This window comes from Mus musculus, chromosome 9, assembly GCF_000001635.26.
Source record: "Mus musculus strain C57BL/6J chromosome 9, GRCm38.p6 C57BL/6J".
NCBI classification, from domain to species: domain Eukaryota; kingdom Metazoa; phylum Chordata; class Mammalia; order Rodentia; family Muridae; genus Mus; species Mus musculus.
In genome coordinates this window covers 85,757,339-85,783,263 of record NC_000075.6, presented here as the reverse complement: position 1 = coordinate 85,783,263, position 25,925 = coordinate 85,757,339, and the positions used below count along the sequence as shown (strand labels likewise).

Genomic DNA, 25,925 nt, shown 5'->3' with positions numbered 1-25,925 from the left:
GAGAGCAGTCAGGTAACGATCCGGGAGGGGGGGGGGGGGCGGATTCAGAGCAGGATGTTTCGGGGCTGGCCTGAGGGAAGGAGTTCTCGAAGACCTTGGGAATGATTTTACGGGGTGAATAACTGGGAGAAAAGTGAAGGAGACTCTCAGGAAGTTGCAGAGAAAGATTCTGTTAGAAAGCCAACCCTGCTCTGCGGGAGGCAAGCAGAAAATACACCTGGCACCTCACCCTCTGGCAGAACAGCTAAAATTATGATGCAGAGTGAATCATTCCTCCAGTTTGACTCTTTCTCCCTCAAAATTTCACTTTCACCAAATATTTTTCCTGGGATTCTATAGAAAGAAAAAAAAAATCCTTATCCCCAGCTGGAGTCAGTTCAACCGTGGCTCTACTTCTCTTTCTTTGTAGTTAGAGTGACTAGCTCTTTCTTTAGTTGCCCTGGGTCTCCACGGTGCTAGCACTAGCTGAGATGGTCATAAACACGTTAGCAACCATCATCAGGGAGTTCACTCTCCACAACATTGATTTTCATAAGTGTGGAGGTTTGCGTGAGAACGGCCCCCATGAAAATTGGCCCCCAGCTCCAGCAGCTGAGCAAGATGCCCAAAGGGAAGAAGGCCAAGGGGAAGAAGGTGGCCCCGGCCCCCGCCGTCGTCAAGAAGCAGGAGGCCAAGAAGGTGGTCAACCCTCTGTTCGAGAAGAGGCCCAAGAACTTCGGCATTGGACAGGACATCCAGCCCAAAAGAGATTTAACGCGCTTCGTCAAATGGCCCCGCTACATCAGGCTGCAGCGGCAAAGAGCTATCCTCTACAAGCGGCTCAAAGTCCCTCCTGCCATTAACCAGTTCACCCAAGCCCTGGACAGGCAGACAGCTACTCAGCTGCTTAAGCTTGCCCACAAGTACAGGCCAGAGACAAAGCAAGAGAAGAAGCAAAGGCTGCTGGCCCGTGCTGAGAAGAAAGCTGCTGGCAAAGGCGACGTCCCAACTAAGAGGCCACCTGTCCTCCGAGCAGGAGTCAATACAGTCACCACCTTGGTGGAGAACAAGAAGGCTCAGCTGGTGGTGATTGCCCATGACGTAGACCCCATTGAGCTGGTGGTTTTCCTACCTGCCCTGTGTCGAAAGATGGGGGTGCCCTACTGCATCATCAAGGGAAAGGCCAGGCTGGGGCACCTGGTCCACAGGAAGACATGCACCACCGTTGCCTTCACACAGGTTAACTCGGAAGACAAGGGTGCTCTGGCTAAGCTGGTGGAAGCTATTAGGACCAATTATAATGACAGATATGACGAGATCCGTCGCCACTGGAGAGGCAGCGTCCTGGGTCCTAAGTCTGTGGCTCGAATTGCCAAGCTGGAAAAAGCAAAGGCTAAAGAACTTGCCACTAAATTGGGTTAAATGAATACTCCTAAGTTTTCTGTACATAAATATAATTACAAAATTAAAACAAAAAAAAAAGAAAAAAGAAAATTGGCCCCCAGTTGGTGGAACTGTTTGGGGAAAGGTTAGGAGAAGGGAGAGTTCTGGGGGAGGGTGATGACACTTCCAAAGATTCTCACTGTTCCCAGCATTCCCCTCTCAGCCTCCTGCTTACTGTCCAATGTGAGCCCTGGCTGCTCCTGCAGTGATGCCTTTGCGCCACCACCATGGACTCTGACCCTCTGAAACCATAAGCCCAATCACACACTTCCTTTTCCAAGTTGCCCTGATCTTGGTGTTTTGTCACAGTGAAGAGAAGTGGGTAGGATAATGAGCTGAGTGGGAATCCGTAGCAGAGTTGAAACTGTGTGTGGATCTGGTGATCTGCCTCCTTCGTGTCACTCAGAACTCTCATAAATTGAGTCACACATCTCAGTCATGTTCTCTCCCCCACACCCAGCTCGCCCTACCATAAAACGCATCATTCACGTCTCATTTCTCAGCAAAATTATGAGACATGTTGAGTGCATTTTCACATTAATAATATTTTAGCTAACAGCACTTTCAAGAATCTACAGACCATTTACCAAGGAAACTAAATTATTTTAAATACTAGCGTCAAGATTAATGAGCCGAAAGCCTTTCTAAAGTAGTAACCTCATGTTTTACTGTGGGTAAAAACACAATTCCCCGATCTCTGAAATTCAGCATTCTGTATTAGATTCTGTCTTAATTAGCGAGAGAAAAAAACAAATAAACATTGCGCTCTGTTTTTCCATCATGGACTCTGACCACAGCTTTAATGGCCGCCATGTTTTCTCTAAAGCAACTCAAATGACTATGAAGCCCTTTCCTAATGTAAATGTATCTTTGGAACAGAATTGTTGCAAATGGGAAGTAAAATTTAAGTTCTTGTCATCAAAAATAAGGGTGGAGGTTAATCCATCTTTTGTTTTGGTTTTCTTTCTGCCCCTCTTAATAGGTGCTCTGGGTACCAAGGTATTCCCCGCTGCTGAGAGACACACATTCTGTCAGAAAGGACACAGTGTTTGTAGGCTGAAACACATAGGAAGAGGAGAGAGTTTACTGGGTGGATGTGTGCAAGAGGAAAGCTCAATAAACCAGTGTTCTTCACATTTCTCCATTCCTCCCTGGCATTGTTAGACTGGTCATACTGGCCACTGCAGGAATGGAGATGGCCTTCTTCACTTCTTTGACATTTGACATCCTAAAATTGTGTGTGTGTGTGTGTGTGTGTGTGTGTGTGCGCGCGCACATTCCCTTTCTGGAGAAGTGGTGCAGAGAGATAGCAGTTGGTGGCACACCACCTGTGTGGAATACAGCCCCAGTGTTCCTGAAGAGTGGAGTGCACACAGTCAGATGGTCTGGGTTATCCCTACCCACCATCAAGTCTCAACCATATTTTTCTGTGTGATTATAACCAGATGTTCTCAATTCCCGAGGCTCCAAATACAGTTAACCTTTCTTTCCTAAACTGTTCTAAATTCCTGACCTTTCTCTTAACTTAAAAAAGTGGAATAATACAGACTCTGTAGTTATCCATATTCTGATTTTTCCTCACAGTTTTGCAGTGCCCCTTTCAAACATCCTTTCTTTCTCTGTGCTTTTTAATCTTATAATGTTGCTTTTTAATAGCAACCCGCCAAAGCTTTCTGTGTGTCACTTAAAAGAAATATTACAAGACGAACTGTCTCCTTTAGTCCAAGAGCTATGGGATTATTTGCATGTGTAATCCGTCCTTGTCTTCTGCCAGCACTGGCTTTTCAGCTCCAATCCTCCTGATGTAGCAAAGGAATGAGTTATATGTTACTGATAGAACACTAAGCCCACGATCTTCCCAGGCTCCGGCAGCCCTAATGGGAACCAAAGGAAATTCAAATTATGCATTCTCTCATGAATTTATTTCTCTTTCCTGTCTCCCCTCTCCTATATTGCTAACTTTCTTACCTTTTTTAAAATTCAATTTCCTGTCTGTCGTGTAACAACCCTAAAGCTGCCTTTGAACCATTCTCAGAACCAGTCAGCATTTATTGATAGAGATGTAAAGTATTGATGTGTTGCCTTGTAAGATGGTTAGGTTTATCATTAAAGGCTTATTTATAGTAATAAACCACCAATTTCAGAGATGAACTGGAGTGCCTTGCCTAGTTATTTGTGTTTATACAGTGCCATCTAGTGACAGATACATTTAAAAACCCCGTGTCGTTGGGTCAGATTTAGAATCGCCAGGTATTAATAACAAGTCTTTGGAATCCCAAGGATTTTGTCTATTTGACTGGTTTGGTTTGGTTGGTTTGGTCATTTGTTTTTGTGGAGATTGGTTTTCACTTTTCTCTCCCATCCTGGAGTTTCTTGTTGATGTCAGGAGTTTGAAAATCTAATTTGTTTTTTGGAGCACAGAAAAGGCTACAGTCTATTTTATTATTTAGAGGGATTATTGCGTTTAAACTTTGGACTTTTTTATACTCTTTTACCCCTGCCTGTCACAATAAAATAAAAAAAACATACTTTGCTGCTGAGATTAGGTGTTATGCCAGGAAGCGTTCGTGAACCCCAAAAGACCACCAAGGAGATGTTTCCAATGCAATAATAAATAGCATTAGGGTCTCTTTATTACAAGCTCTGGCTTGGGATCTTCTACAACCCAACTCTGACAGGGCAGGATTGGGAGGGAAGGCGAAGCAGCCTTGAACCCTCAGCAGAACAAGGTTTTATAGGAAATGGAAGTAAGTAAGGGGGCGTCCATCCTGACACGTATCTTACTAAATGTCTATTGTAAACAGACAGGTGAGTACTCTGAAGCCAGACCATATACAATCACAAAGGGTCTGAAAGCACATCTGAAACAATCTGATTAACTGTTGCTAGGAAGTAGCTAAGGGGTAATTCTGGCCAAGGACAAGCCATGGGGTCCTTTCTGGTCCTTGGGCCGGTCCCAAGATGGAGTAGGTTTGGCCTCTCATAGGGAAGTGTGAGTAATCCAACAAAACCAATACCATCGGAGCACTGCTGTCCTTTTTAAACTCTCTGACTTAAATCTGTCCTTAATGTTTTCATGCATGGGAGTCTTTAAAAGGTGTCTTAATTGCACTCATTGAAGAGATACATCTGTGAGGATGGAATCTAGGTTTAGGAGCCAGCTCCCTTTTAGGAAGATTGAAAAATGTTAACAACCTTCCCTCTGTCCACATGGAAAGAAAACTTCGAAGATCCTTCTCAGAGCTGAAACTTCTGATTTGTATGATTTGTGCTTCTCAGAATGCATTTACTCTTTCAGAGACATCTATCTTGTCCTTGGAGGCGGCTTTGCTTCCACTACGTTGTATTTCTAGGATGGGGGTCTCTCTCCTGTTCCCACCTCTCCAGCTGCGGGGTTTCCAATGTCCTTCCACGTTTCCCAGGGCCTCTCTTCACTGGGTTCTCACCAGCCCTCCAAATCGGAAAGTGTCAATCACCACCTCCCGCCCCGCCCCCCCCTCTGCTGGTGGAGCCCCTTTACCTGTGGAGGGCTAGACTTCTTCAGGATCGCTTTCACCTTGTGCCTTTCTTACATTGTGTAGCCATCTTGGGGATGAGCAGGTAGACGTGAAAGCAAATTAAAGCACAAAACATGCTGAGAAAAGTTTCAAATGTTTCTGACTCATTGGAGAAAATTAAAGATATAACTTTTAGACTTCGTATGATATCTGCTGAATTTCCTAGTATAACCCATCAGCTAGATTCCTCCTCAGGAATAACAGTCGGGTTTAATAGTCTCCTCAGGGTTCCTTGACACTCAGGAAAAGAATTCTTTGTCTTTTCATCACCAAGAAACAAACATGAGTATTCTCTTTCAGAGTGGCAGATGTTTAAACCGGTTCATTGTGTTGAGTACAGAGATGTTTCTGCTTAAAAGGACTCCCACACCTTGTGCTTCATTTCAACGAAACCACTACAGCATTCTTCTTTCTGAAGTAGCCTGGGGAGCTCTTGATCTCTTCCAACACCACTCCCAGACTCTTAACTCCAAGGCTCTATTCTGTATATGGCATTAGCGGTGATTTCATAATGAGCGGTTAGAACTGACAGGCAGCACAGTTTAAGTGGTTGTTGGGATCCTCGTTGATTAAAGATTTTTAAATTAAGCACCAGTTCAGTACTCGGTGTTATTTGAAAGGACCAATCTTCCACAGCAGGAAGTTTGGTGGAAGAACGCCAGGCAGTGTTCACTTCCAACCTTCTCTGGTGGTGCCAAGTTTATTTTATGTTAGAAATGGAACAGCATTAAGCAGCAGATTTCTAGAATGTAATCATTTAATTTTCACATCAAGATCTGAAGGCAGTTTAATTAATTTTAATTGCATAACTAGATCCTTCCTGTTATGATACAAGATCGTGATGAATACACTATCTTACAACCTTAACTATGGCAAAAACTCTCTCTTCTCTCTCTCCCTCTCCTTCTCCCTCTCATACTCACGCTTGTACACACACACTTTACATACAGAAATTTATTTATTTAAAGTAATACATAATCTATAATTCTTTGTTGGCATCTCTCCTATTTGAGTGGTCATTCACTTAAATTTTTCCCAGGGAACCTTTTTTTTTTTTTAAGAGAAAGGGACTTTCTCCTTTGTTGTTTCAGGTTGTCTAGTTCTGGGCCTTTACAGGAACCTATAAGATATTGTGCTGGTTAGTTTTTGTCAGTTCTATACAAGCCAGAAATATTTGGGACAATCACATATTCACTTCCCCCTTCCCATCCCCAATTCCTTTCACACCTCCCCCAAAATGTCCCCCCTCTCAGCTGTCTGCTTCCTGCCACAAAGATCATGGATTAACCCTTCAGAACTGTAAGGAAGCCCCCAATTAAATGTTGTCTTTTATGAGAGTTGTCTTGGCCATGGTGTCTCTTAACACAATGGAGCAGTGACTAAGACAGAAACCTAACTCTCACTAATACAACAGTGTCCAGAGCATTGAGAGGTAAAAGCTCAAGAATGATCAGGTGATTAGGCTGCTGCCGTTAGTGATGGATTTATGCCATTATGTCAGCATTGTGTACCAGGAGACTAGATTAGTGGATTTGTTATAAAGGTGAATTTCTGTCTCTCCCCCTCCCTCTCCCCTCTCTTCCTCTCCTCCCTCTTTTTTTTTTTTTTTTAAGATTTATTTATTACATGTAAGCACACCAGACACACCAGAAGAGGGCATCAGATATCACTCATTACAGATGGTTGTGAGCCACCATGTGGTTGCTGGGATTTGAACTCAGGACCTTTGGAAGAGCAGTCAGTGCTCTTAACCGCTGCGCCATCTCTCCAACCCTCCTCCCTCTTTCCTTATCAGATAACACAATAAGAAACCCCTTACCACATGAAGACTCCCTTGATTCATGGCTTGTCAGCCCCTAGACTTATAAAAAAATACATTTTTTAAATGTAGTCTTGGCTGTCCTGGAACTAGCTCTACTGAGCAGACTGGCCTTAGACTCACAGAGATCCACCTGCCTCTGCCTCCCATGTGTTGGGATTAAAGGCATGAGCCACCTCCCCCTGGCCACAAGAAATTCATTCTTAACTTTTATAAGTTACTTAGTATCAGTACTCTGCTATCCTGGAATCACAAAACAGACTATGATGTTAGGTAAGGAAAGATAGGTAGAGAAACCAGTCATACTTCCACCTAAAATGTAATGTAATGTTCTCACTGATCAACTAGAGTTGCTAACCATCAGAACTACTCAGTCTTCTACAGTTTCTGCAATTTGTAGAGCTGTAAAGTAGCTTCATGATCATGAAAGACGAGTGACCTCAAAGAATCAGGAGAACCACCTGGTTTTCCTTTGTAGTTATCTAGTTATCATTTTGGTCCAGTTCAAGGTTGAATTGTTAACAATTTAAATCTTTTAAATCGTTTTCTCTGTGTTGAAGATATTGAAATTATAGATTGGTTTCAGATGCTCAAAAAATCCTTTCAAGCCCCAGTTATTTACAAATGACTCCAATTAGAAACTTTCTCCAACCGCCCTCAGCGGACTATGATCATCACTTGATAACTCCGTTGTCATCTATGGGAATGTTTTACTTTGCTATCTGTGATATACTTATGCATCAGTCTTATTCCATATTGAGAAATTAAAGTGGCCTTGTGATGCTTTGCACTGGTTGTCAGAGTTCCTATGTATGTGCTCAATGGATAAGTTTCATTTAACTTATTGTCAGCCATATTAATCCAGTTATTTGGCATGAGCTTTGTTTGCAGATAAATATACTAGCTCCCCACTCAGGAGATCTTGGAATTCCTTCCTCCACATTCATATAAATTCCAACTTTGTGCAATATTTGCTTGAGATCTACTGTATTCTCTAAACACTCTACACTTCGCCCTCCCCCACCTCCCAAAATTTACAAGTGAATTTTGAGAATCACAGCATCATTAGAAAGGGGTTAGATGAGAGCATCACTAACCGTTAGCCACTGTTAATTTCAGCATCCAGAAATGGGCCAGCTTGATAGGTCCAAGAGAACAACAGTGAAGGAAAGGAAGCAGAATCTTCTTTGAAAGATGAAACGAAGAAGCAGAACACTTGGACTTGAGTGTGTGCTGTATTATCAGCAAGTAAAATGAACAAAGTTCCTTGCGGTCTTTAGTGAAATATCATTTATAGTATTTGCTCCATGGAGTAAGTTTAGAATAAAGTAATCATTGATAACCACATATTAAATTTATTAAAGACAACATATGACATTTGGTTTTCTGTGCCCGCGTTACCTCACCTACTATCTAACCATTTACCTGCAAGCTTCATGATTTCATTTTTCTTTACAATGACTAGCATTCCATTGTGCATTTGTTCTACATTTTCACTATTCATTTATCTGCTGAAAGACATTGAGGTTGTTCCGTTTCCAAGCTATTGTGAATAGAACACCAATGGAACGCAGCTGAGCAAGTATCTATGGAGTGGGATGTTGAGTCTTCCCGGCATATGCCAAGGAATGATATAGCTAGGACATATGGGAAATTGATTTTTAGTTGTTTGAGAATTCTCCATAGTGATTTCCAGAGTGGCTGAGCTCTCTCTGCTCTCTTTTATCTGCAGTTCCTAGCTCCAAATATCCAGGTATGAATATACAACATGGACCAACCACAAGAACCAGTAAATTATAAATTATAAAGGATGGGGGGGGAATAAAAGAGCAATTGTAGGATTCTGGTGACATGAAGCTGGAAATGGGAAAATGGGGAGGAGGGATCCAATTGGGAAATAGAGAGGGACATAAATACCAAAGGGAAAGGAGGGGGTGGGACAAACAACACCAAAGCTGATGGATGAAGCCTCGAGGAATCTTATCACTTTATATTTACCTTAAAAATCATCCAAATTAGATCAACACGTGGATACTTCATTCCTCCCTAGAATACGAAATAACATATCCATGGAAGGAGTTGCAGAGACAAAGTTTGGAGCTAAGACGAAAGGATGGACCATCCAGAGACTGCCCCACCTGGGGATCCATCCCATAATCAGCCACCAAACGCAGACACTATTGCATACGCCAGCAAGATTTTGCTGAAGGGACCGATATAGCTGTCTCCTGTGAGGCTTTGCCAGTGCCTGGCAAATACAGAAGTGGATGCTCACAGTCATCTATAGGATGGAACACAGGGCCCCCAATATAGGAGCTAGAGAAAGTACCCAAGAGCTGAAGGGGTCTGCAACCCTATAGGTGGAACAACAATATGAACTAATCAGTCCCCCAGAGCTTGTGTCTCTAGCTGCATATGTAGCAGAAGATGGCCTAGTTGGCCATCACTGGAAAGAGAGGCCCCTTGGTCTAGCAAACTTTATATATGCCCCAGTACAGGGGAACGCCAGGGCCAAGAAGTTGGAGTGAGTGGGTAGGGGAGCAGGGTGGGGGGAGGGTATAGGGGACTTTTGGGATAGCATTTGAAATGAAATGTCATTTTTTATCTAATAAAAAATGTGGAAAAAAACCATCCAAATTCATGTAGGTGTATTAATATATATGTACATATGCATGCAAATACATATACCTATAGTGCAAAGGGGTTTTATCACTAGGACTGACAATGCTTTCCCCACAAGTATAGGCTAACAAAAACCCCTCCAGTACGAGGTACGAAAAGTCTCTTAGGAAGATTGATTCGAATAGTTCAGGTGACTTACAATATCTATCGACTATGGCTGTTGCCTTTGGTTGCCTCTTAGTGGCTGAAGACACTGCCAGAGTACCAGGAAGCCTCCTGTGAAACATTTTCTCACAGAAATAGCTACACAATGAGAGTTAAACAATGGCAATATTGCTAGACGTGCTGACTTGGCAGGGCTAATCATCTCACAGGGTCACGCCCCAGGACAAGAAAACATAGGTAACTGCTGACTGGTAAGAGAGGGAAGGAGACCCCTAGTTGGTTATCTAATACAATGTGGTCAGCCCTGAAACCATATACACACAAAAACAAAAAGATTTACAAGTTGTAGGGGAGTATGTTTGTGTGTGTGTGTATGAATGACATGATAACTGGGAAAGAAGAGGCTACCAAATTGACAGCGATGAAGGTCACAGAAAATAGAGGCAGGGTACTTGAGAGGAGGAGAAGAGGAGAAAATGATGTAATTATATTTTGATTAAATATAGATAGATTTAAAAACCAGTACAATTAAAAGTTATCTTTGTTTTTATTTGTGTGTGTGTGTGTGTGTGTGTGTGTGTGTGTGTGTGTGTGTGTGTGTTCCACATGTGTGTAGGTGTCCACAGAGGTTAGAAGAAGGCATCAGATCCTTATGAGCTACCTAATGCGTTTACTGGGGATTAAAACTCAGGTCTCCCGGAAGAGCTACAAGCCCTTTTAACTGCAGAGCTTTTTAACTGTCAGCCCCTGTATTTAATTTTTTTAAGCCTGATTGTAAGGATGTCCTTATGTTCTGAAACACAGTTTCGATCTTGAGCATAAACTATCAGGTGTGGGTTGGAATTACACTGAAATCCCTCTCCCCTGTGTGAGTGAGTGTGTGTGTGTGTGTGTGTGTGTGTGTGTGTGTGTGCATGGCGCGTGCGTCTGAGTGCACAAGTGCGTGCACCTTCGTGTGCTCGGAGGCCTGAGGAGAATGTTGAATGTTGAGAGCTGTGAAGAGAATTCCGAGTATCTTGCTCTATCGCTTTCCATCTTACTCCCTTGAGACTGAAGCCGAAGCTTGCTCTTTTGGCTTGACCCACTGGCCTGCAACCCCTAGCAGTCTTCTTCTCCTTACCCCCAACAGGGCTTAACGTTGGCAGTTAGTCTAGGCTCCACCCGGGGTGTGCCTGACTCATCAGAAAAGGTGCTGCTTACCCTCCGGTTTCCCTTTCCCGTCTGATCTCCACGCTGGTCTTGCTGGTCATAAAGCGGGAAGAGCACCCTGAAGCTGGCCTCACAGCGATGCAGTTTGCTGTAGAGCAGCAGGCCAGACTAAAACATGCCTGGGAGAAAAAGCCGGGCAGTGGTGGCACAGTCTTTAATCCCAGCACTTGGGTGGCAGAGGCAGGCGGATTTTTTAATTGGAGCACAGCCTGGTCTACAGAGTGAGTTCCAGGACAGCCAGGGCTATACAGAGAAACCCTGTCTCGGAACACAAAACAAAAACAAAAAAAGAAAAAAGAAAGAAAAGAAAAGAAGAAAGAAAGGAAGAAAGGAAGAAAGGAAGAAAGGAAGAAAGGAAGAAAGAAAGAAAGAAAGAAAGAAAGAAAGAAAGAAAGAAAAAAGAAAGAAAGAAAGAAAGAAAGAAAGAAAGAAAGAAAGAAAGAAAAGAAAAAGGAAGAAAAGCAAGTGCTATTACCCACAGAGCCACCTCCCTACCCCTACATTGATGTTTTCTTGATATCATTAGCAATGCAAATAGACAGGAGGAATTGATTTTCTTCAGAACTAGAAATGAGCGTGTTGGAACTTAGAATTACTTGGCACCCCTGCCTAAAAGATGTGTGGTGTCAATTATCTGTGCAGTAAGTGGGGGTCTAGAATCCCAGGTTAAATTATTCACAGTTTGAGCCAATTAGCTTTTGATTCAATGGCTATCTCTTTAATGACAAAGTTATTCCAGGAAAAGTTGAGCACCGGAAAAGTTTTTTCTCCCTCAGATTTCCCTGAAGGGCAGATCTTCAGTGAGTCACTCTGTACTTTCATCAGCCAATAAAACCACGGTGCTGATCTGCTTCCTGGGGATTTTAATTTGCAGCAATGATAGACTGCAAGTAATGGGCCTTAGGTTACATGGTAGAGCATAAAGCTCAAGTCAGAACTGGGATAAAAGGTGCCTTGACAAAAGGTGAGGTGAATGTCGTGGGTCACAAGGCCTGAGAAGCCTGGTAGAAAGTCTTCTCCCATCCCATAGCCTGATTCACAGCCCCCACCCCTGGTCTCATCATGGAGACTTGTACTGGAGTTCTTGTAGCTAAGATTTGGTGTTCACAGCATCTCCAGGAGAGGATGGAAACAGATATTTTGGCATTGCAAAAACATGGACTTCCCACTGATTGTGCTCCACCCCCCCCCCTTTAAGTTATATTTTGATTCTCCAAGTACAGTTGTACTGGCTGAGTTTGTGAGTTAACTTGACACAAACTGGAGTTATCACAGAGAAAGGAGCCTCCCTTGAGGAGAGTCTTCCATGAGATCCAGCAGTAAGGCATTTTCTCAATTAGTGATCAAGGGTGGGAGGGCCCATCATGGGTGGTGCCATCTGTGGGCTGGTGGTCTTGGGTTCTATAAGAAAACAAGCTGAGTAAGCCAGGGGAAGCAATCCTGTAAGCAGCACCCCTCCATGGCCTCTGCATCTGCTCCTGCCTCCAAGTTCCTGCCCTGTGTGTGCTCCTGACCTGACTTCTTTTGGTGATGAACAGCAATGTGGAAATGCAGGCTGAATAAACCCTTTCCTCCCCAACTTGCTTCTTGGTCATGATGTTTTGTGCAGGAATACAAACCCTGACTAAGACAGTAATGTTTGGACTGATTTTCCCCATTTATCTATTCACAATTTTTAATGTTTTTTTTCTTTATTAGACTTACTAATTTTTAGAATTTTATTCATTCCTAAACAAGCCACTATTGAGAACCCATTGGTCTTTCAATGGGTGTGATGCTGGTATTTTGAACATGAGAATCCTTGGTATTCAACGATATGCTACCTTTCAAGATGATACATGATACAGGAAGAAGATGAGTTGAGGAGCAGTCTTGGGCTGTCTCCTTTCCTGGCCCCAGCTGAGACCTGTGGTCATTAACATGTCAGCTCCTTCTGAGACAAAATGCAGGATCGGATCGTTGGCTAGTGATATACTGTGAATAGGAAATGTAAAAGTTTAAAAGGCAATCCAAGTTTAAATACTACAAAGGACAATCTCCAAGCTGCTGGTAACACCTTTCCACGCTCTGGCCTTCATCAACAATAAGGAGAGCAGCCCTGGATGGTGAATGAGTGACAAAAACCTGCAAGCTGCAAATAAGAAGGGGCAGCATGGAAGGTAAACAGGGCCTTAAGCTGACCCAGCGATAACAGAACTAGAAGATAGGCTGGCAACAGTAAACCTAGAACTAGTTAGTTATTATCCTTGAATTGTAGGGAGCAACTTCTAGCTAACAACCAGGCCAAACACTACCAGGGTAAATCATGCCCCACTTCATGGATCCAGAGGAATAGGGTGCAACTCAAGACCCAAGTGCCAGAAGACAACAACTGGCCTCCTTCAATATGAACTACAGAGGACAACGTCCCTGGGTGTCCTTTTGTTTTTCTATTCCTGCACTTGCTTCCACTTTTATCTGTGCTTTTGTGTCAGCTTCCCATCTCCTTCCACCTAGAACCTGCAGGTATCTCGAGCTTGTTCTGTAGTCCTTGCTGGTTGTTTGTTTGTTTGTTTGTTTGTTTTTGTTTTGTTTTGTTTTGTTTTTCTGTCTAATAAATTGCTTTTGGGTTTCCTTCTTTGTCTCTTCTTATATTCTTCATGGAGATAAAGACCTGAAAGGGGACTCTGTGCCCCACCACCATGACACAAACGTGGATTATCCACGGGGTCCTCCGCAAAATACTAATTAATCAGGTCCCAAACAACCTGGCCCCTTTGCCCCACTTTCTTGCAAAACAATTCACTCCACAATTTGCATTTCCCAGCACTGCAGAGGAGCACTGGGTAAGGTCCACTACTGTGGGGGTGAGGAAAACAAGATTCTTAACTCAGGAACCTCGTCGGGGACAGAGAGTAAGTAAACACTCTGCCGGGGTGATGTAAGACAGTCTGCAGGAAAGGCCACTGACTCACAAAGATTTCAAAATGGAGAAGAAGAAATACTCGAGCAAGAAACTGTGTCAAGTCTTGAAGAACAAATAATATGTAGTCAAAGGTTTCCAGACTCAGAAACGGCTAAAAGATAAACGGAGGTTCAGATAAATGGTTTGGAAGAGTCCCAGGCAAACTCCTTGGAACTAATCAGTGAAACTGGGGATAGGGAGATGAAGATCTGGAGAACAAACCAGAAACTCACACAGGCAAGAGTGTATTCTGAGGCCGTTTGGGCGTGAGATGATGCTATCAGGTCTGAGTCTCAGAGTTCTGGCAAGGACTCTAGGACATGGCTTGCAGGAAATAAATCTGGGTAAGAGGAAAACCATTTTATAAATATTTGAGTAATTCAGAAAAGGAGTGAAGGACACAGCTACGGATTTCAGAGAGAACATAGATTGAGTAAGGACTAAGGTAATGCTTTCTGGCAAAAACACACACCAAGAATATACCTTTAGTTGAACAAGTTGTTTTCATTGTTCATTGCAACAGGGAGGCTTCTTGTCATGAGGGACTAAGGAGTAGTAAAAGGAACTTATTCGTTTTGAGTAATTTGGGACATTAAAGGACATGGACTTCTTCAATGGGGCAATTCTATGTTTGGGAATCTCAATAAATCTTACATCTATTAGCTGGATAGGGTCTGGGTTCATTTTTGTGAGTGTATAGTGAACCTTTTTTTGGACCCATTTTATCATGATTTATGTTGTATAAAGACATGGAATGTTCAGCTGTGTGTAAGTGAGATAGCAATCCAAAGACAATGATTCCATGAAATTTTCTATTGATTTTTATTATTATAGAATATTTGATCAAATTAATCAGCTGAGGAAAAACACCAAAGTGAGAGTGGAAGCGAGAGGGAGAGATCACTCGAGTAGGACTGACCCTGTTGAAGATGACTTCATTGGAACACTCCATATCCTGTTTGATGCCTTCCTTTAATGTGCACTGACTAAGATACAAGGAAGCCAATGGAATGTGCTACTTAGCTACAGCATCGTTTCAGTCTGCCCAGTGGCTACTGAAATGATGAGATCCATCTGATGACCAGGAAATTATTCCCTTTTAGCTCCTATACTAGTGTAAGACTGAGTGAGTCCCAGTTTACTTTCATCACCATAAAAATTAGTTCACTGGTGGACCCATGACCTATGACCTTGACTTTGACTATTAGAACATTCTGTTTGCATTTTCCTCTTCATTGTGAATAAAGAATAATTTGTTAGGGCATTTTGAGACCATCATGGCCTGGTATGAAAGCAAGCCAACGCCTAGAGAGAAAGCCAAGTGAAATCTCCTGTTGTTCACATTATTTGATCTGGAAGATTAGAACTCACTTGAAGACAATTTTAACTTTTGGATATTCACTATAATTACATTTTACTAAAAAAGAAATCTAAGTTCACTATTCCATGGTTTATATCGTTGTCTCTAAAGTAATCACTGTATGGAGTGAGTAGAGGTGACTGTTGCCAAGCCTGGAGACCTGAGTTAAATCCCTGGGACCTACTTGATGGAAGAAGAGCCAGTTGAAAGATGACCTCTGGCCTCCATATGCATGTACTCATGCACACTTGCATGCACGAAGCCTCGAAGATAAGATGAAATAAATGAAGCATAGTAAAAAGGAATGATTAGGATAATGGTGCCAGACATAACAGACAGCAGAGTGCCTGGCCTATGTCCCTAAATGACAGAATCAACCAAGGTGTCCACCAGCAGGAGACAGATAAGATGTTTTGAATCTTTTGAAGGTCAAAGTCTTACTTACCTTGCTATCATATAACTTACTTAATTTAAAATTAAGAACACTAGTCCATTTCAAAATAAATTTATGAGATGGTATCTCGACTTTTACTTATGTAACCAGAAATGCGCTCTCTCTCTCTCTCTCTCTCTCTCTGTCCCTCTCTCCCTCCTCTATGTACATAGTAAACTGATTAAGGAAAGCCTAAGTGAATTTGTCAGATGGCAAATGCAATGGGGTTTGTGAGGTAGAAGGCAATTTGCCAGTCAGCTAATATGGAGCAATTACAGAAAATTCCCTAGGGCTCTTTCTTTTTCTCTGTTAATCTGCTTGTGTTAGAGAGGGCAATGGGCTTGCTGCTTCTGACAGGGGAGCTAGGAGCATTTCTATCTCTGTGACCTGATGAACAAGTCATTTAACCTCTTGAAACTTCACCTTTCTCATTTAAATTATTTTTATTCTAAGATTTAAGTGATACACAGTACTGTTCCCTCACATTAATGTAATAAATTATTGTTATCTCTAGTCACCTCGATGACTAGAGATAACATTTGAACTTAACTCTGTCTGTTTTGGTATCTTTTATACAACCTCCCTCTGTCCCCTTCCCTTCTTCATTCCCTAGTATCTAGAGATGTCTCTTCTTTTCCATGAAAGGGACCTTTGCAGATTGCAGAGGGGAGGGAGAAGTTGCAATATTTGTACCTGGACCCTGCTTTATTTCACTTACCACTATGGTCAGTTCTTCAGTCCATGTTGCTGCAAATTATTGGATTTCAGTCTTTCGTGGATAAATAAGAAATATCAGTACCTATCACCTTGGTTGGCTGTACTACTGTGAATAGTACTTCAATAAACATAGATGAAAGTATCTTTGATTCAGTGATTTCCCTGCCTTCTCAAGGATTGTATAGCATTTCTGTTTTCCATTGCAGGATCTGCACACTTACATATGTGTTTATATTCCTACCAATGCTTTATGAAAATCTACCTTTCCCCACATTCTCACTAGCACCTATTGTTTTGCGTATTTTTTTAAGTAGGTTATTAAGCGGGTGAGGTGCCATCTTTTTAAGATTTTGATTTGCCTTTTCCTAGCAATTACTAACGCTGAGAATTTTTTGCATATACCTGTTGGCTGCTTGTGTCTTCTTTGGAGGAGATGTCTATTTCAGTCATTTACTTGGTTTTAGTTAAGTTACTTTTTACTGATTCTCAGATTTTGGATCCCTTATATATTCAGTATATTAACCATTTGGTAACATGAATAGTTGGCAAACGCTTTCTCCCATTCTGTAGATTGTCTTTGCACTCTGTGTTATTTCATTTGTCATGCATGATCTTGTTTCAATGTAATTCCATTTGTCTGTTTGCCCTCCTGCCCTCCTTTCATTCTCCATTTTCTACTTTTTCCCCTTGAGAGACAGCATGCCACTATAGATGGCCCAGGCAGGAACTCAGAACCCTCCCGTCTTGGCTCCTGAGCACATGATGATTTGATGGTGGTGATGATGATGATGATGATGGTGGTAGTATTGCTGGTGGTGATGATGATAATTTTGTGACCAAGCCTGTTCAGACAGTCAACAGGTTCTCCAGAGCAGGAGTGAGGATTAAAAAGAAAAAAAGACAATTAGACAACATGGTAGCATGACCCCAGGCAATTCTGAGACTGAAGACAGGTTTATTTTCTCCCAATCTGCTTTTATACCATTTTAATTACATGCAAGCAATAAGGGCAAGCAGTACAAAAACCACAAATAACAAGGAACAAGCAAGGCAATAGGCAAAGCCCTGTGGTCACAGTGATCGCTCCGGGGGTCACTGTTTCTAGGGCTTATCAGGATGACCAAGATATCTGAGCCTACTTCCCTGTCCAAGCCCAAAATCAGATGCTTGCCTGAAGCCTGCTTCTTTTGTTCCACCCTAAAATTAAGATTCCTGCCTGAACTTACTTCCCTGTTCTCATCTAAAATTAGATTCCTGCCTGTGCTTACTTCCTTGTCATGGCCTAATGTCAGATTCCTCCGTGAAGCCCATGTTCTTGTCCTTTGGCCAATGTCAGATTCCTGCCAAGCAGCCTCACAAAGGCTCCCCACAATTTTGCTTTTATGATCTTGTAAAATCAGGTTTACTTATAGTTATAATTGAAGTGTTCTCTGTGTTTTATCATATTGGTTTCATAGTCTTAAGTCTTACCCATGGTGCTTCAGTCCACTTTGAGTTGTATCTTTATATCCATTTCTCCCAGTGCTGTTTATTGACAAGACTATCCTCCAATGCATGTTTTTGTTGTTGTTGTTGTTGCTGCTGTGTGTGTGTGTGTGTGTGTGTGTGTGTGTGTGTGACTGTCACAGGTCAGGGAAGTATAGCTGTTTGGGCTTATTTCCAGGTTCTCTGGTCCATCCATTTGATCCACATGCTGGTTTTTATTCCAGATGCATGCTGTTTTATGTATGATGGCTTTACATTTTGAAAATGTCCATATCACATACAATGATTTATAGGTTCAATGGAATTCCCATCAAAAGACTAACAATTTTCTTCAATAAAAAATTTAAGAATCATCTTTCACTTAAAAAAACAAAACAAAACAAAACATGAATGCTGAATGGTCAAAGCAATTTCAGTGAAAAGGAGAAAGCTGGAGTTCCCATGATGACTCACATTGTTTAAATTCTCTTCAAAATATTTTAAAGCTAAATTTCTTCCCCATAGTTGTTATAGAAAACCATACCCATAAACAGAAAACAGGAATTCAAGCAGCTCATAACTGGAAAGCACTTAGGAGAAACCTAGAATCATAGCCAATATTGGCCTTTGGTTGACAGGGAGTTGCTTCAACTTCTCTGTCTTTTTTCAAAAAAATTTAAATACCCCATGGTAGAAACTTTGAAAAAATAGAGAAAAGACAAAAACAGTGTGCCTACCCTTGATCTAGCAGCCCCTTCCCTAACTCCATTTTCGGGCATCCCCGCAGAGGTTTAGTCTATTGTTATATATATTGTAATGTTAAATTTTATACCCAAAGTTGAGCCTAGGAGTGACTTCTCAAGTTTACAGACTTTTGTTGTGCAAACCTTGTTCCTTGATTTTAAAGTGTTTAAATAAAATTGGTGACAGCCAATTGCTGGAGGGATTAAAGGTAGGTGGGTTTGGAGTGACCTGGATGGAGTAGGAGAGGTGGGGGGGAGGGAGAAGGAGGAAGAGGAGGAGGAAGGCTCAATGAAGGGAAAGGGGCAATGAGCACCTGTCCAGGAGAAACAGCAAGTATATGGGGAACGCTAACGGGAAGGAAGCCAGGCCAGCAGTTAGAAGAGTAGATAGGGGCGACACCCAATAATTGTCAAAGCCAAATAAAATAACCAGTCTAGCCAGGCAGTGGTGGTGCACGTCTTTAATCCAAGAAATTGGGAGGCAGAGGCAGGTGGATTTCTTGAGTTCCAGGCCAGCCCAGTCTACAGAGTGAGTTTTAGGACAGCCAGGGCTACACAGAAAAACCCTGTCTTGAAAAACAAAAAACAAAACAAAACAAAACAAAAACCCAAAAAACAAAAATAAAAACAAAACAAAAACATAGTCTGAGTCTCACTTATTTGTAAGCTAGTTGGGAGATAAACTTAAATTGTTCTTGTACTACACAGCTCCTTTGAAGCAATTATGTATGGCTTTTGGGAGAGCATATCTAGACACATTTTACAAACACAAAACTAGGACCAAGAGAAAGGAAAAATAAGGCACTTTACATGGGTCAACATTAAGTTCTATGTGTCTGTCTTTCTATTTTTGTAAAGTTTATTAATGTCTCCATAGTTGTAATCTAAGTTCATGTGGCATAAAGTAACAACAGCAACACAGACTCTGTGCTGGATAGTTTTTATTTTCAACTTGACACACTGTAGAAACACCTGGAAAGACATTCTTAGTGAGGAATTATCTAGTCCAGGTTGGCCTGTAAGCAAGTCTGTGGGGAAGTCTGTCTGTCTTGATTGTTAATTGACTTAGCCCATTGTGGGCGGCCCCATTCTCTACACAGGGTATCTTGAACACGAGAGGAGAAAGCTAGCTGAGAGTAAGTAAGAAAGTGTGTGTTTGTTCTCATTCTGTTGTTGACTAAGGATGTGATTTGACTCCATGCTTTCCTTTCTGCCTTAACAAATGCCTTCCAAATGATAGTCTTACTTAAAATTGTAAGCCAAATAAACACTTTCTTCCCAATGTTTCTTGTGTTTGGAATGTTTTGTCACAACAACAGAACTGTAACTAAGACAGATTCCTACCTCCATAAACATTTAGTACAAAGTAATAATAAAGGAAATCAGTAAAATGTGGATTGGGTGCCCTCTAAGATACTACTCTGACTTTCTTAACTTACCCGAAAATAATTTGTACAAATCCTATTCCCTTTTTAAATTACATGTTTCATCTTTTCTTATTGCCTTCTCTCCTACTATTTTGCCTGTTCTGAGGACCACTCCTCCTCCTCCTCATACTGCCAAGGGCAAGTGTAATGCTGTATTCAGCACTCCCCTGTCCTATCAGAACTGTCCATAGAGTCTTCATCTACTACCAAGAATGAGGATGAGGTTAGGACAATGCTGTTTATCATCACATTAGTGAAAACAAAAAGACAAAAAATATCATTGACCTTGGCACAGATATACACACAAACATTCCAGTTTCCTAAGGATTTCAGAATAACACAAAAGGCTGACAGAATGAGGACCATCAATAACCAGAAGACAATATAGGCTCCTGTCCACTTGGCTGCTAGTGTTAACAATTCTGCTATAATTAGGCTCATAGAAAAGACGTTCCTGAGCCATATTAACTATCCATTAATTAATTCCTTTCTTGTATCAACTTCATCAGTGGCTTCAGTGTATGAAGATAAATTAGTTTTCCTTATCGCTGTCCCAAATCTCTTAGGAGATAATGACAGCTAATTGAAGCTATCAGAATAAAAATTAGTCAGCATTCAAATCAGCAGACAAGACACCACATTGTCTAGCTTAAGCAGATAAGTAACTAATTAAGATGTGAGACACTTAGCACATTTCCAAGAGAGCCTCACAGAAGGTAGAAGGCCTCTAATGAGTGGCTAGAGGCTTTGGGTGGAGCTCTCCACCCCTGCTTCTAGAAAGGGGAAGTGAGGATTTCACCCTCACTTTTGCAACACTGGGTTCATGGGGCAGTTACATTCAGAGGTCTTTGAAAACCACATGCACTGCTTTACTGTGTACTTTGAAATGAGTGCAGATTCCCAGGAAGTTGCAAAAATAGTTCGGAGACATCCTTTCAACCTGCCCACTAGTGGTTTCATCTTACACAAATATGGTACAGATATAAAAGAAGAAAAGTTGTGTTGGTGTATATGCATGGGTACAGTTCTGTGTAACTGCATAGGTTCAAAAATCCACAACACAATCAGGATACCACACAGCTCCATTGCTGTATTGTTCTCTCTCCTCCATCCTCTTCCTTTATAGTCACGTTCTCTTTCTCCCCTCCCTTCCCCTCTCTGCCCAGCTTTTAGTGTTGTCCCATTCTGGGAGATTTTCTTCTCTTAAGAGACAGTGACTCCTTACATAGCCCCAGCTGGCTTTGAACTCCCTATGTAGGCAAGACTGGCTTTGATCTCCTGATGCTACTGCCTCAGTCTCCTAAGTGCAGGACTTATAGGCAGGCTGGAACACACAGCCTTGTAAAGTTTTTAAAATCAGTGTCTTCCTTGACTGAGTTGCTCAGCAGAGCCCAAGCAGCAATGGCTTTGCTAAATGAATCTTTTGTCATCTTTGGTACCTAAGTCATTGTGGGTAACTCTTCTCACATATAAAGAGTGGACAGAGGTACATAATGAGTTTCGGTGAGTCTCACCATCTGTGGCTGTTTTTCTATATACCTCCACCCACTCTTCCCTACCAACTCTTGTATTTTGAGGCAAATAGCCAGATAGTACAATTTTATTTGTGAACATTACAGTGTATAACTTCAAAAACTAAAGTCTTAAAAAAAAAAATAACTAAGCCAGGCGTGGTGGCGCACGCCTTTAATCCCAGCACTCGGGAGGTAGAGGCAGGCGAATTTCTGAGTTCGAGGCCAGCCTGGTCTACAAAGTGAGTTCCAGGACAGCCAGGGCTATACAGAGAAACCCTGTCTCGAAAAACCAGGAAAAAAAAAAAAACTAAATTCCATTATATCCATTCCATACTTTGTCTTTCTTGAGACAGGGGAACAAGGAAAAGGCTTGATGCCAACAGTCATTAGAAAGGAGTCAACATCCTTAGTCATCAGGGAAATGCAAATCAAAACAACCCTGAGATTCCACCTCACACCAGTCAGAATGGCTAAGATCAAAAACTCACCACTGCTGGTGGGATTGCAAGCTGGTACAACCACTCTGGAAATCAGTCTGGAGGTTCCTCAGAAAACTGGAAATAGTTCTACCTGAAGACCCAGCTACATACTACTACTGGGCACATAGCCAAAAGATGCTCCAACATATAACAAAGACACATACTACACTGTGTTTATAGCAGCCTTATTTATAATAGCCAGAAACTGGAAACAATCCAGATGTTCCGCAATGAAGGAATGGATACAGAAAATGTGGTACATTTACACATTGGAGTACTACTCAGCTATTAAAAACAATGACTACATGAAATTCTCAGGCAAATGGATGGAATTAGAAAATATCAGCCTCACCATTGCATACACTAGCAAGAATTTGCTGAAAGGACCCAGATATAGCTGTCTCTTGTGAGACTATGCCGGGGCCTAGCAAATACAGAAGTGGATGCTCACAGTCAGCTAGTGGATGGATCACAGGGCTCCCAATGGAGGAGCTAGAGAAAGTACCCAAGGAGCTAAAGGGATCTGCAACCCTATAGGTGGAACAACATTATGAACTAACCAGTACCCCTGAGCTCTTGACTCTAACTGCATATGTACCAAAAGATGGCCTAGTCGACCATCACTGGAAAGAGAGGCCCATTGGACACGCAAACTTTATATGCCCCAGTACAGGGGAACGCCAGGGCCAAAAAAAAAAAAAAAAAAAAAAAAAGGGAATGGGTGGGTAGGGAAGTGGGGGGGGGAGGGTATAGGGGACTATGGGGATAGCATTGGAAATGTAATTGAGGAAAATATGTAATAAAAAATATATATATAAAAAGAAAATATCAGCCTGAGTGAGGTAACCCAGTCACAATAGAACACACGGTATGTACTCACTGATAAGTGGATATCAGCCCAAAAGCTCAGAATACCCACGATAAAAACTCACACACCGTATGAAGCTCAAGAAGAAGGAAGACCAAAGTGTGGATGCTTCAGTCCTACTTGGAAGGGGGAACAAAATAATCACAGGAGGTAGAGGGAGGGAGGGACCTTGGAGGGAGAAAGGAGGAGGTGGGAAAGAGGGGGGAGCAGGATCAGTTGTGGGAGGAGATGGGGGAGAAGGACAGAGGGTCAGGAAATTGAACAGAGGTGTGTAGCAGTGGGGTATGGGGAATTGGAGGTAGCCACTAGAAAGTCCAAGATGCCAGAGAAGCAAGAGGTTCCCAGGACCCAACAGGGATGACATTAACTGAAATACCCAACAAAGGGGAGATAGGACCTGTAGAGACCATATCTAGTCCCCCGTTGAGGGATGGGGCCACCCACCCATCTTATAAAATTTGACCCAGAATTGTTCCTACCTAAAGGAAACGCAAGGACAAAGAGTGGAGCAGAGACTGAAGGAAAGGCCATCCAGAGACTGCCCACTTAGGGATCCATTCCATCTGCAGACACACCAAACCCAGACAGTATTGCTGATGCCAAGAAGTGCTTGCTGACCGGAGCCTGGTATAGCTGTCCCCTGAGAGGTTCTGCCAATCCCTGACCGATACAGATACAGATACAGATACAGATACAGATACAGATACAGATACAGATACAGATACAGATACAGATACAGATACAGATACAGATACAGTTGGTTGGCTCACAGCCAACCATCAGACTGATCATGGGTTCCCTCCCACCCCCAATGGAAGAGTTAGGGGAAGGACTGAAGTTGCTGAAGGGCTTTGCAATTCCATAGGAAGAACAACAATATCAACTAACCATATTCCCCAGAGCTTCCAGGGACTAACCACCAACCAAAGAGTACACATGGAGGAACCCATGGCATCAGCTGCATATGTAGCAGAGAATGGCCTTCTCTGGCATCAATGGGAGAGGAGGCCCTTAGTCCTGTGGAGGCTCGATGCCCCAGCGTAGGGGGATACTGGAGTGGTGGGGTGAGAGCGGGTGGGTGGGGAGCACCTCATAGAGGCATGGGGAGTGGGATGGAATGGGGGTTTGTGGAAGGAAAAACCTGAAGGGGGACATTTGAAAAGTAAGTAAATAAAATAACCAAAAGAAAGAAAGAATGAGAGAGACAGACAGACAGACAGACAGAGACAGAGACAGAGAAAGGAGAGAAAGGAGTCGAAACAGTTCTGGACAGAAGGGGAAGTGAGGCTTGAATGAAAGGGTCTGGGCCCTGGGGAACTCATGGGCCAAGAGAATGCCTTCTGGGAAGGAAATTCGTCTGGGAGTGACTGAGCTCAGAGTAGCCCACTCTCAAGTGGAAGATGAAGGTGGTGGTGCCTGGGAAGGAAGGAACAGCATCTCCCACACAGGCCTACAAGTAATGAGCTGGCAAGCATACTCACTGCATCCCACAAATTAAAAATAATTTACACTTGATGGGTCCAAATCAATTCAAAGGATATCCATACATTAAAATTTACTTCCATTTTTATTCTTTCTATGTTAAACATTTTGAAACACAGAGGAAATTTAGAATGCTACAATATACAACTGGCTCCCCATCAAGATTACACCATAAGCACTTAAACATACTTTAGCACTTGTCCGTCTACTTATTCTCTTATCCCTCTTGGTTTTCTAGCTGCATTTCATAGAAAGCTGTAGGTATCCCCTGTCCTTTAGCATGGTTGCCTTAAATAGATGCCATAAAATTTTTTACTCAGTTCATAACGTTTACCACTTTGAAATCATCCTTTAGTAGTTCAGTCTTAATGTTTAAAGTTAGTAATGTACATGAATATGCAAGTACCTCTAGAGTATGCTCAGTTAGAATCATTTGGGTACATACCCAAGAACTGGATAGTACAGAGACTTATATGATAGTTCTGGCTTTAGCTTTTTGAGAAACTTCCCGAGAGCATGTGAGGTATTCATCGTCAACTGTGTTCATTTTATCTTCTTTAGAGTTTTTAAGACAAAGACTTACTTTATGTGTGTGGACATTTTGCTTGAATATATGTATGTGTAACACATGCATGCCTGATGCCCTCGGACGCCAGATGGTTTTCAGTCACCATGTAGGTACTTGTCTTAGTCACTGTCCTAGTCTGTGAAGAGACATCAAGAGTAAGGCGACTCTTATGGAAGAAAGCATTTAATTGGGACCTTGCTTATAGTTCTAGAAGTTTAAGCCATTATAATCCTGGAGAGGAGCATGGCAGCATGCAGGTAAGTCCTGGAGCAGTATGAAAGAGCACCATTCTGATGCATAGGTAGAGAGAATCAGTGGGTCTGTTGTGGGATTCTGAAACATCAAAGTCCTGCCCAAGAAAGGCTTCCTTCAACAAGGCCACGCTTCCTAATCCTCCTCAAATAGTGCTACCCTCTGATGACTGACTAAGCATTCAAATATATAAACCTATAGGGGCCATTCTTATTTAAGCCAACACAGTACTCAAAACCAACCTAGGGTCTTCTGGAAGAGCAGTAAGTGCTTTTAACCACTGGGCTATCTCTTCAGCTCTTCTTCAAAGTCTCAAAATGACCAGTGTACAGGAGTCTTCCTCCTTGGCTAAGTTTATAGCAACATTAAAAAAACAGAACAGATATGCCAAATAACTACCTACTGGTGCAGTTTTTATTTTACTATTAATGTTTATAATACTTGGAAAGTGTTGCAATACGATGTTTCTTGATTTCATTCTCTACAAGTTGGCTATTGGCATACAGAAAATCTATTGCTTTCTAAATGTTGATTTTATATCTTGCTGCTTTGCTGAAAGTGTTTATTAGTTCTGCGAGTCTTCTGATGGACTCTTCCCATCTTTTAAGTCTAGGATCGAGTCGCAGTTAGGGATGATTGACCTCTTCATTTCCTATGTGTATGCCTTTCACTTCTTTCTCTTTTATTTTTATTTTAGTTAAGGCTTTGAGCACTGTATTGAATAAGAGCAGAGATGGGTGCCTCTTCTAGTTTTCTTTCTGTTGCTGTGATAATGGATCTGGACTGAAAGGAATTCTGGGTAGCAAGGGGTTTGGTTTGGTTTGGCCTTACAATCCATTTATTGTAAGGTAGTCAAGGCTGAGGCTCCAAACTTCTAGTC

At 42.1% G+C, this 25,925-nt stretch overlaps 1 non-coding gene and 1 pseudogene across 1 annotated transcript; both read left to right on the top strand.

The window, feature by feature from the left end:
* Gm5619 (predicted gene 5619) lies at positions 583 to 1,446 on the top strand (annotated as a pseudogene).
* Gm22830 lies at positions 10,784 to 10,913 on the top strand. The gene has a single exon (XR_003948471.1). It is a non-coding gene; the product is annotated as a small nucleolar RNA SNORA61 (small nucleolar RNA).
* Positions 10,914 to 25,925: the final 15,012 nt, after the last annotated feature.